The sequence below is a fragment of the Coenobita brevimanus genome, chromosome 72, assembly GCF_032717465.1.
Source record: "Coenobita brevimanus isolate Jiangsu-jjx chromosome 72, ASM3271746v2, whole genome shotgun sequence".
NCBI lineage: Eukaryota > Metazoa > Arthropoda > Malacostraca > Decapoda > Coenobitidae > Coenobita > Coenobita brevimanus.
In genome coordinates, this window is record NC_137025.1 from 20,189,246 (window position 1) to 20,199,530 (window position 10,285).

The following is a 10,285-nucleotide window of genomic DNA, read 5'->3' on the forward strand; positions in this document are numbered from 1 at the left end:
CTTGGTGACTGAAACTCTGCTTTACCTTCCCTCTGTATTTAGAACTACCACTGCCACCACTTTTATGTTGGAGTCCTTCTGGTCCATTGTGATTCTTCTTAACAGGGAGAAACACCAAAGCAGGCTTCAGCACACCTTAAGAGTACAGGTAGACACAGAAAATCCAGTTGGCAGGACAAAAGATTTGTCATTACACAAGCCTCTGTATACCACCTTACATCCAATATCGTGAGATTTATATACAAGAAATGGTCAGCTGGGACAGAGAATTGGGGGCGTAGATCTAGAGGGAATGTCCTGCATATAACACTGCCACCCGTCACAAGGACCTTTCTGGAGAAGGATGGGGGAGGGTTTTGTCTCTACGTCTGTACGGGGTGTGGGGGTGTAGTGAATTATTTGAGGTAGGACGAGGGGGTGAGATGAACTACGACTCTGGATTCGGCAAAGTGAAGACCCGATCTCTCTCTCTCTCTCTCTCTCTCTCTCTCTCTCTCTCTCTCTCTCTCTCTCAGCCTGGGGATAGAGTAGTGTGGTGTGGTCTGTACCCAGAGTGGGTCTAGTGGTGAAGTTAGAAGGGACCCGAGGTAGTTGGGACAACAAGTTTATAATGCTAAGCCCGGGATTCCTTTTCCAGGGGTAGGAGGGCAGTCTTTGCGTGTGTGAAGGGATGTGTGTGTGGGGGGTGGGGGAGGACTGACTCCAGTTTCAGCATCACGATGGGGAAGCCTGTCGGACTCAAAGGAGTTTGTGGTCTGGAACTCCTGCATTGCCAAGCCACCTCTAGCAAGCTCAGTTGTGCTGTGCCTAGCAAGCACTCTGGAACAGTGGAACTCCTTTTTCATTGCCAAGCCACATCCAGCAAGCTTGGTTGTGCCGCCTCTAGCAGGCACTAAGCTGACAAGCTCCCAATGTTTTTGGAACTGGTGGCTCGGGTTGCAAATTTGCAATGGTGGAGGTGTGGTGACTCCGAGCTAGAGGGACTTCCAGATGATGGGTGCGCCAGTTTGTGTCCGTCTAGTGTGGACACTCGTATTTCAGCTACTCGGTAGTGGTTTCTGGTCGCAGTTGGAGCCAGAACTGTGTTATACTTTTCTGTCTAAGCTGGAGTATTTTAGTCTGCCTAACTTCATCTAATATAACTGTTATGCTGCGTATTCTGCGCCCAACTTCTTGGGTTCAGATACAGCACCGGGCTTGTGTTCTTTATTCTTGACCAGGCCAGAGTTTACAGACAAGGGGATAGGGCTCAAACACCGGCTAACCAGATTTACACGTATATTACCAAGCAAACAGCGTACAACAATTCACACACAAGTACATGGGCAAACCTATACAAAATACAAGTACACTAGATGACACTACGATATAAAGTACATTTACACTAAATATATCACGATGCAATACACACACGGGAGCCTGAATACACTATGACAAACGACACTAGATATATTTCAATATAACACACATAGGGGTTTGCATACAGTATAGCCTATGACAGTATATCACAGTAGGAGCATACACGCATGACATGAATGCAGTACCTAGTGGGATACGATATATCACTATACACCACATGCGCATAACATAGACAGGATGTGACAACAGGCATGGTATATCACACCTATGTGGAGTAGACTGTAGCACCAGTCGAGCAGGGCAGTACTCCCGAGGTGGATGGAAAGCTGATGACAGGGAGTGCTGGAGCTCCCGTTTCATCAGCCCTCAGGACTAGTTCCTGACCATCCCCCTTTGCTGAACTTTTTCAGTGTCTCAGTTACACAGAGAGTAGGCCAGCATGCTCTCCAGTACAAATTTCTCTATCTATCTTCACCAAACTACATGCACAGTACACACTACACTTCCTATTCAAAATTTACCAAAATGGCGTCAATTCACCTAGCCTCGGAGTCCCCAGGGGGGGGGACCATAAATGCCCCCGCCATCTGCCCCTCTCCCGGTGACGACTCGAGGTGCCTGGAACCACTGTCTGACTCTCTTCTTCTTCATTTCTGCAACATTCGCGGCCTTTCATCTAACTTTCGCTCTGTTGAGCACCACCTCTCCTCCTCTAAACCTCACCTTCTTTTTCTAACGGAGACTCAGCTGTCTGAGGCAACTGACAGCAAACCCTTTTCTGTATCCTCCTACTTTCTCTATACTCATTTCAAAGCCAAAGGTGGCTGTTGTGTATACATCCGCAACGACTTATCTTGCTCTCGTGTTCCTGAACTTGATTCTTCTGAATTCTCCACTCTCTGGCTTCGGCTTTCCTGTCATTCTCTGACTAAATATATCTGTGCTGTTTACTTATCCCCTAATTCTACTGACTATCAAAAATTCTTCGACTATCTTACTTCTACGATGGAACACATTCTGTCCATTTCTCCTTTCTCTGAAATCTCCATTCTTGGAAATTTCAATGTTCACCACCACCTTTGGCTCTCCTCTCCTTTCACGGATCCACCTGGTGAACAAGCCTACATCTTTTCTATCCTTAATGACCTAGAGCAGCTTGTACAGCACCCTACCCATATCCCTGACCGCCTTGGAGAGAGCTCCAACATACTTGACCTCTTCCTCACAACTAATCCTTCTGCTTACTCTGTTAATCTTTTCTCTCCGTTGGGCTCCTCCGATCACAACCTTATTACCTTAACCTGTCCTATCGCTCCAGTACGGCCTGCGGACCCTCCAGGGAAACGTCGTCTCTGGCATTTTGGAGCTGCGGACTGGGAGGCCCTCAGGCAGTACTTCTTTGATTTTCCCTGGAATGATTATTGCTTCCATGGCCGTGAGCCATCTGAGTGTGCCTTGCGCATTACGGAGGTTATTCTCTCGGGCATGGAAGCATACATTCCTTTCTCATATCCTTTGACTAACGCAAGAAAGCCTTGGTTTAATCACGCTTGTTCTAATGCTGTCCGCAACAAGGAGAAGGCCTACAAAAGGTACCGGAGCCAACCCACCCCTGAATCACATAATCTTTACGTTTCTGCCCGGAATCGTGCTAAGTCTGTTCTTCGCTCTACTAAAAATAATTTCATCCATACTAAATGCTCTCAACTCTCCAACTCGAATTCTTCCCGCTCCTTCTGGCACCTTGCCAAAAATCTTTCTAACAACTTTACCTCATCATCCTTCCCTCCTCTTTTCTACTCTGATGGTTCTGTAGCTATTTCTTCTACTGATAAAGCAGATCTCTTCGCACAGACTTTCTCCTCCAATTCCACCTTAGACGATTCCGGTGCTGTTCCTCCATCACTTCCCCCCTCTGACTTCCTCATGGCTGACATTAAAATTTCTTCAGTTGATGTATTTTCTGCCATTACTGGCCTCAGTACTAACAAGGCATATGGGCCTGATGGGGTCCCTCCTGTTGTTCTCAAAAACTGTGCTTCTGTGCTTACACCCTGCCTAGGCAAACTATTTCGCCTTTGTCTGTCAACTTGTACCTTTCCTTCTTGCTGGAAGTTTGCTCTCATTCAGCCAGTCCCAAAGAAGGGTGACCACTCCCAACCCTCCAACTATCGTCCAACTGCTTTAACGTCCTGTATTTCAAAAGTTTTCGAGTCAATTCTTAATAAAAAAATTTTAAGGCATCTTTCCTATCACAACCTTCTTTCCGATCGTCAGTATGGGTTCCGTCAGGGACGCTCCACTGGCGATCTTCTCACCTACCTTTCAGACTCCTGGTCATCCTCCTTTCGGGACTTTGGCGAAAGCTTTGCCATTGCACTTGACATCTCAAAGGCTTTCGATCGAGTCTGGCATAAATCTTTAATTTCCAAACTGCCCTCCTACGGTTTCTATCCTTCTATCTGTACCTTCATCGCTAGCTTCCTTTCTGGTCGTTCTATAGCTGCTGTCGTAGACGGCCATCGTTCTTCTCCTAGATCTATCAACAGTGGTGTTCCTCAGGGCTCTGTCCTATCACCAACTCTCTTCCTTTTATTCATCAATGATCTTCTAAGCTGTACATCTAACCCTATCCACTCATACGCTGATGACTCCACCCTTCACCTTTCCATTCGGTTCCCGCAACGCCCATCTCAACAGTTACTTCAAGAAACAAGGGATGAGGCTATGGCACACCTAATGTCTGACTTGGCTCATATCTCTGACTGGGGTAAAAATAATATGGTTGTCTTTAATGTTTCTAAAACTCAGTTCTTACACCTATCAACCCGACAAAATCTTCCACAGGTATACCCACTAATGTTTAATAATATTCAGATTAATCCTGCATCATCCTTGAACATGCTTGGGGTTTCATTTACTCGGGACTTATCTTGGAAAGATCATATTACATCTCTTGTAAAATCTGCTTCCAAGAGATTGGGTGTGCTAAGCCGACTCCGCTCTTTCTTTACCCCTGCACAATTGTTGACTCTATACAGGGGTTTTATCCGCCCCTGTGTGGAGTACAACTCTCATGTGTGGGGAGGCTCCCCACATACAGCTCTTCTCAATAGGGTGGAGTCAAAGGCTTTTCGTCTCATTAACTCTCCTCCTCTTACTGACTCCCTTCAACCTCTGTCTCTTCGCCACACTGTTGCATCTTTATCTCTTTTCTATCGCTACTTTAATGGTCACTGCTTCTCTGAACTGTCTGCTTGCATTCCTCCACCTCTACGACGGGCGCGTAGCACCCGTCTGGCAGCAAACTCTCATCCCTTTTCTGTCCAACTCTCTAATGCAAGAGTTAACCGTTACTCCCAGTCTTTCATTCATGCAACAGGTCAGCTCTGGAACTGTCTCCCTCTGTCTGTATTTCCTCCTGCCTATGATCTCCAGTCTTTCAAACGCAGTGTGTCCAGGCATCTCAAAATGATCGGATCTTGAATTTGGCTCTCTATTGTATTTTGTTTTTCTCTTGGAGGGAACTGTTACTGCGGGCTCATGGCCTTTGGTTCCTTCTTCCTTGCATAAAAAAAAAAAAAAAAAAACTTAGACACTACTGTAGTTTGGGATATAGAGTCAGGTCAGGTATGGACTGCATGGGGGAGGGAACAACACGCTGGATGGCCTGAGAATAGTTCCAGTACACCAAGACGTACTACTATAGTATGTGATAGGGACGGGGTTGGGTAGGCCTCTTACACTGAATCATGGTGTATTATCACTGGCAGGGTCTAGGGCACGGGGGGGGGGGTGAGTCAGGGTGCTGCACAGGGATGTGAAAAGGGGGGATGTCACTTGAGGCAACAGGGGAACTTCCCACAAGGGCGTACACTAGCACAAAGGGGGGGGGGTTGGTACAGGTAGGGGGCACACACAGGGGTGCAATGTTCTGGGGGCTGGGGAAGGGGAATAAACACAAAGTCTGTAGCACTACAACTCACGATAGAGCTGGTCGTCGGCGGGTGCGAGGGGCGTGCCTATGGCCGCTACATAGGCAGCTGTAGGTGGCGGCCAGGTATGGGAGGAGCGACATTTGGGGTGTGTTCTCAGTGCGAGTCTCTGGCAGCATAGTCTGGGGTCTGGGTCGAGCTGGAGAGCGGAGTGATGGGCGGTCCTTTCCCGGTAGGGGCCCTGGGAGTATGGTGACCCTCTGGGCTAGGGCCAAAGAAGGCTAGGAGGTGCTCAGCAAGGCGCCTGTCCTTCGTAGCGATGGGAGTCCTGGGGGCAGACCTGGGCTGGCCCAAGCCAAGTCAGCCATTGGACACTCGTTGCCTCCCTGGGGCTGCAGTCTCGCCTGAATGAGGTGGCCATCAGGGGTTGGCTGCAGCTGCCTGTACTGGGTGAGTCTGGGAGCTGCTGAGGGTGTCAGGGGCGGCTCGCCGTCATATGGGGGTTGCAGTCTCGCCTGGAGGAAGAGGCCATCAGGGGCGAACTGCGGCAGCTTGCTTTGGGGGAGTCCGTCAGCTACCGCGGGTGTCAGGGGCTGTGCCGCAGCGGCAGGACACCTGGCCACGGGTAGTCTCGTCCCAGGTACTCTCTGGCAGGGGTCCTGCGGGGGAGCAGTCTCCACTCTCCGTGGTGACTGTGGAGGCTATGGTAACGGGGATGGTGGGGGATGAGGGGGAAGGAGGGGGGGGAGCACTGTGGAGAGGGGAGGGCCAGGGGCAGGGGGTGGGTCTGGGGTGAGTGGGGCAGTTGTAGTGGTGCATGTGTTAGGGGCTGGGGGTGGATCTGGCTGCTTCTTGAAATGTAGTCGCTGCTTGTGGCAGTCTATGTTGGCATGGGGTTTTTGTAGCAGATCCAGCCCGAGGTAGCCGTAGTAGGCACGGCAGGTGGAATCAAATATGATGAATTGGTGTTGGGTGGTCACTTGTTGGTGAGTTTTGACACCGAGGGCCCGTGTCTCGCCACAGATAGGCAAGGGGCTGTCCCCCACGTCTACGAGATGGACGGAGGTGGGGAGAAGAGGGCCGAAAGCTATGGAGTGGTGGGAATAAAAGTGTTGATAGAGGCAGGCTCTGGCTGCTCCACTATCAACCAGAAGTCTTACTTTCACCCCATTCAGCCTTTGTCATAGACTGGAGAGCGGTATTTGTGCGAGGTGGCCCCCGCCACCGTGGGGAGATGTGGGGGTGGTCCTAAAATCCAGTTGTGGTGAGGTGTCCTCCTCATTACCGAAGTCCATATCCTCAGTCTCGAGGTAGTCAGTGGGAGGGGCCACGTCCTCAATGTGGTCGTCCTCTATGGTTGACACTTTGTGGCGCCCTTGGTTGTCCGCTTTGCAACAGGTGGCTTTCAGTTCCTCCCAGATGTTGTGTATGGGGCAGCGATGGTTGCATGTGGAGAACTCCCACGGTTGATAGAGATAAGGTTGGTGGTATCTCTGGGGTTGGGGTGTTTTTTGATAGGGAGTGCCCTTGGCATGGTGGTGGGTTCAGGGGCACCGTATTTCTGAGGGGTGTCTGGGGCTTGGCAGAGGGCAGTTTCCAGGTGGGGACCCAGCTTACCACCCCGATTTGCTGAGGAGTGGCACAGGAGGCTAGTAGGCTTGGGAGGCGAGTAGGCACCTCACCAACTGTACGTTCCTATCGAGGTCCCCAGTAGGGTTGAAGATTGTATAGTGCTCTCTGACGATGCTGGGGAGGATCCTCAGAAGGGTGTTGAATAGATGCTGGTCCTGGGTGTTGGCATCAGCCTCCTTTTTAGGTGGCAGTGACAAGCCGCCTAATTTGAATGAGGGTATCATCCAGATTGCCACTGTAGGCGAGGGCGTCTAATTGGGAGAAGGTGACGACCTTCCCCAGTGAGGGCGTGACGTCTTGCATCATAATTTGGCTGAATTGATTCCGTTTCAGCTCTGGGATGATCTTTGCCGCGATACTAAACATATTTTCCCGAGGTGTGGGAGTGTAACTGCTATATTCTCTCGGTCATTTTCAAAATTATATCCAAGGCTTGACCATGGACATACTGTATACGTGTGTGTCATATTGTTCAGGGTCGAACTTAGGTAATTGGACGTGTGAATTGGCAGCCATTTTTGTAACCTTCCCGTTTTCCCTTGTTACACTCTGCTGAATTGAGAACCACAGCTAGCCACCAGTGTTATGCAGCATATTCTGTGCCCAACTTCTTGGGTTCAGATAAGGTGCAGGCCTTGGGTTCTTTATTCTTGACTGGGCACCCTCTGGCAGGGGTCCTGTGGGGGGACAGTCTCCACTCTTCATGCAGGAGGGGAGGCAGGAGGGGCGCCTCACTCGGCCACAGGATGGGTGGGCTGAGCAAGAGGCGTCACCCTCACACAGAGCCTCCGGGGTTGCGGAGGGGGAACGACCGGTGGCCAGTTCCCCAGCTTGGAGGGCCTGGCTGTCCCTGCCGAAACTCCGGGCCAGGGCGTAATAGGGAGGTCCAAATTCCTCGGCTAGGCAGGTCCTGAGGACACTGCTTAGACTCCCTCCTGGGGTGGTGGTCGAGGGAGATCCAGTGAATGCTCCTTGACAGGTCCAGTGGACGCTGCTGGAGGACCACTCGTCCTGAGGACGGCTGGAGGAGAAGTCCCGTAGGGCCTTCTGGTTGTCGCTGCAGGTCCGGTGGACTCTTCTGCCCTCCTGCCATCGGGGGATAATGCAGCTGGGGGATGACCAGTGGTCTCTCCTCATGTGGCTGATCCGGTGGATACCACCACAGGGCCCGCTGCCCTCCCCTGGAGCCCTGGTGAATGTCGTCTGTGAAACGGTCCGACACGCCGGCTCCCGGAGGTGGGTGGCAGAATGAGGAGATCTGGTGGATGCTCCTCCTACAGCAGATCCAGTGGATGCTACTGTGCTGCTGCTTCCCTAGGGTGAAGTAGACGCAGAGCTCTAGGAGTGGCTCGTCCTCTTTTAAAGGCAGGTTTGGTGGACTCCGCATCCAAGGGTCTACTTGGGACTGTGAATGCAAGTTCCACCCCGATTCTGGCCAGTGCTTTCTCCGACAGAGGGTAATGCACTCGATCTGAGTACTGCCTGGTGGTCCGGCTGCGTGGAAGAGGGGTGTCGGGTCACGGGGGATATATGTCCCTACCCTGCAGAACACAGAAGTACCTCCCCATCGCCTCCTAATGAGGTGGGTGTTATGCTAGGTGTTTTAAGGCCGACTTCTCGTCCCTAAAGCGCCTGGCAATTGAGCCAGGGTCCTCTTTTCGAGACCGGAGCTAGAATACACAACGAGAAGAGCAGGAACAAAAACTCTAGGCAACAACCTTACACGTACAAACGTCGGAATAAGTTCGTTTACTTTTCCGTGGACTAAGGTGTTTGTAACACTGCTCGATGGAGAACTATCCCCTCCTCCTCCCTTCCTCATAGTCCCACACTCCCACCCAACCCCCCCACATTTCTCTCCGACCCCATAACCCCACCCGGTACCCTCCATACTCTCGCTCACAGCCAGCTAGGGGTTTCTGTACTTCAAGTACCTCTCTAATTACCTGCAGTCCGAACAACTAATAAAGGAATAGTACAGTATATATCATAAACCAGGATATATCATAAACCAGAAGAGCGGAATGAAAGAAGAGATTTCGGGTGACAAGGAGAGACGGAGAGAGGAAAGAAAAAAAGGAGCATGCAGTTATTACCGGGAAAAGAAAGCAGTGAAGGAAATGGGTTTAGTACAAGTAAAGCAATACGGAGAGAGTAATGGAGAAAAAAAGGTAACACATATGACATGAAAAAAGTAAGACGAAGTTGTGACACAGGGAGGGAGAAAGAAGCGTGAGGTAAGGAGGGAGTGACAGAGGGGGAGACGAGGGAAAGGGAAGAGAGAGGGAGGAAGGTAGGGACTAAACAGATAGCTATAAAGAAAGAGGAAGAAGAGAAAAGGAAACTGGGGATGAGACAAAGGATCCAGAGAAAGATGAGGGGGGGAAGGAGGAGCAGTACACAGACAGGCACAGACGGATAGGTCGACAAATATTCAGAAAGTGTGTGTGTGTGTGTGTGCGCGCGCGCTTCCGTCCCTGTGTCTCTTCTATGACATTGTTCCATTTTTTCACCTGCGTGTTTTCCTCTTCTCTGCTTCAGTTTCTCCTCTCTTCTTATCAGTATTTCTGCTGATTGTTCTTACCATTCCAAGTCTCTCTCTCTCTCTCTCTAGGAATAAAGAGATTGTTCTCCAGTCTATACCTCCTTAATACGGCCACTTCTTGAGTTGCTGTGGAATTTTGGTCACTTGAAAAAGATATACGTCGAATTAAAAAGAGTTCAGAAGACAAGGTATCAGGTTCGCCTGAGGGCTGTGGAACTTTTTTTAGTAGAAACTCGTAGACTACGAGGTCAGCTCATTGAAGTGTTTAAAGTCTGAATGGGTTTCACAATCATTACATAGAAAATTGCTTACTCTTAACACGGACTTGGCACACAACCATAGTTGGAAGCTGTAAATGAAAAAATTTACCAGCAGAATTACGTGAAAACTTTTTCACGTGCAAGATCTGCTCCACTTGGAACTGACTCAACATGGACGTTGTTAACACCACAGTAGAGAAGTTTAAGGGATTCATCGGCAGGATCTTACAATAGAATAAATGTGAATTGGATATGCATTCCCAGGCAAACAAGAAGTATCTCCACGGTATGGGCTGCATAGTCATTAAGATCCTAACTTTTCCTTGTAACTCCTCTCTCTCTCTCTCTCTCTCTCTCTCTCTCTCTCTCTCTCTCTCTCTGTAAAAGAGGCGTCTACTACCGCAACATTTAAGCAGCAGATTTATTCTCTCTCTCTCTCTCTCTCTCTCTCTCTCTCTCTCTCTCTCTCTCTCTCTCTCTCACACACACACACACACACACACACACACACAGAAAGGAAATAGACAAAATCCTCTCAACTACCGACCAGTATC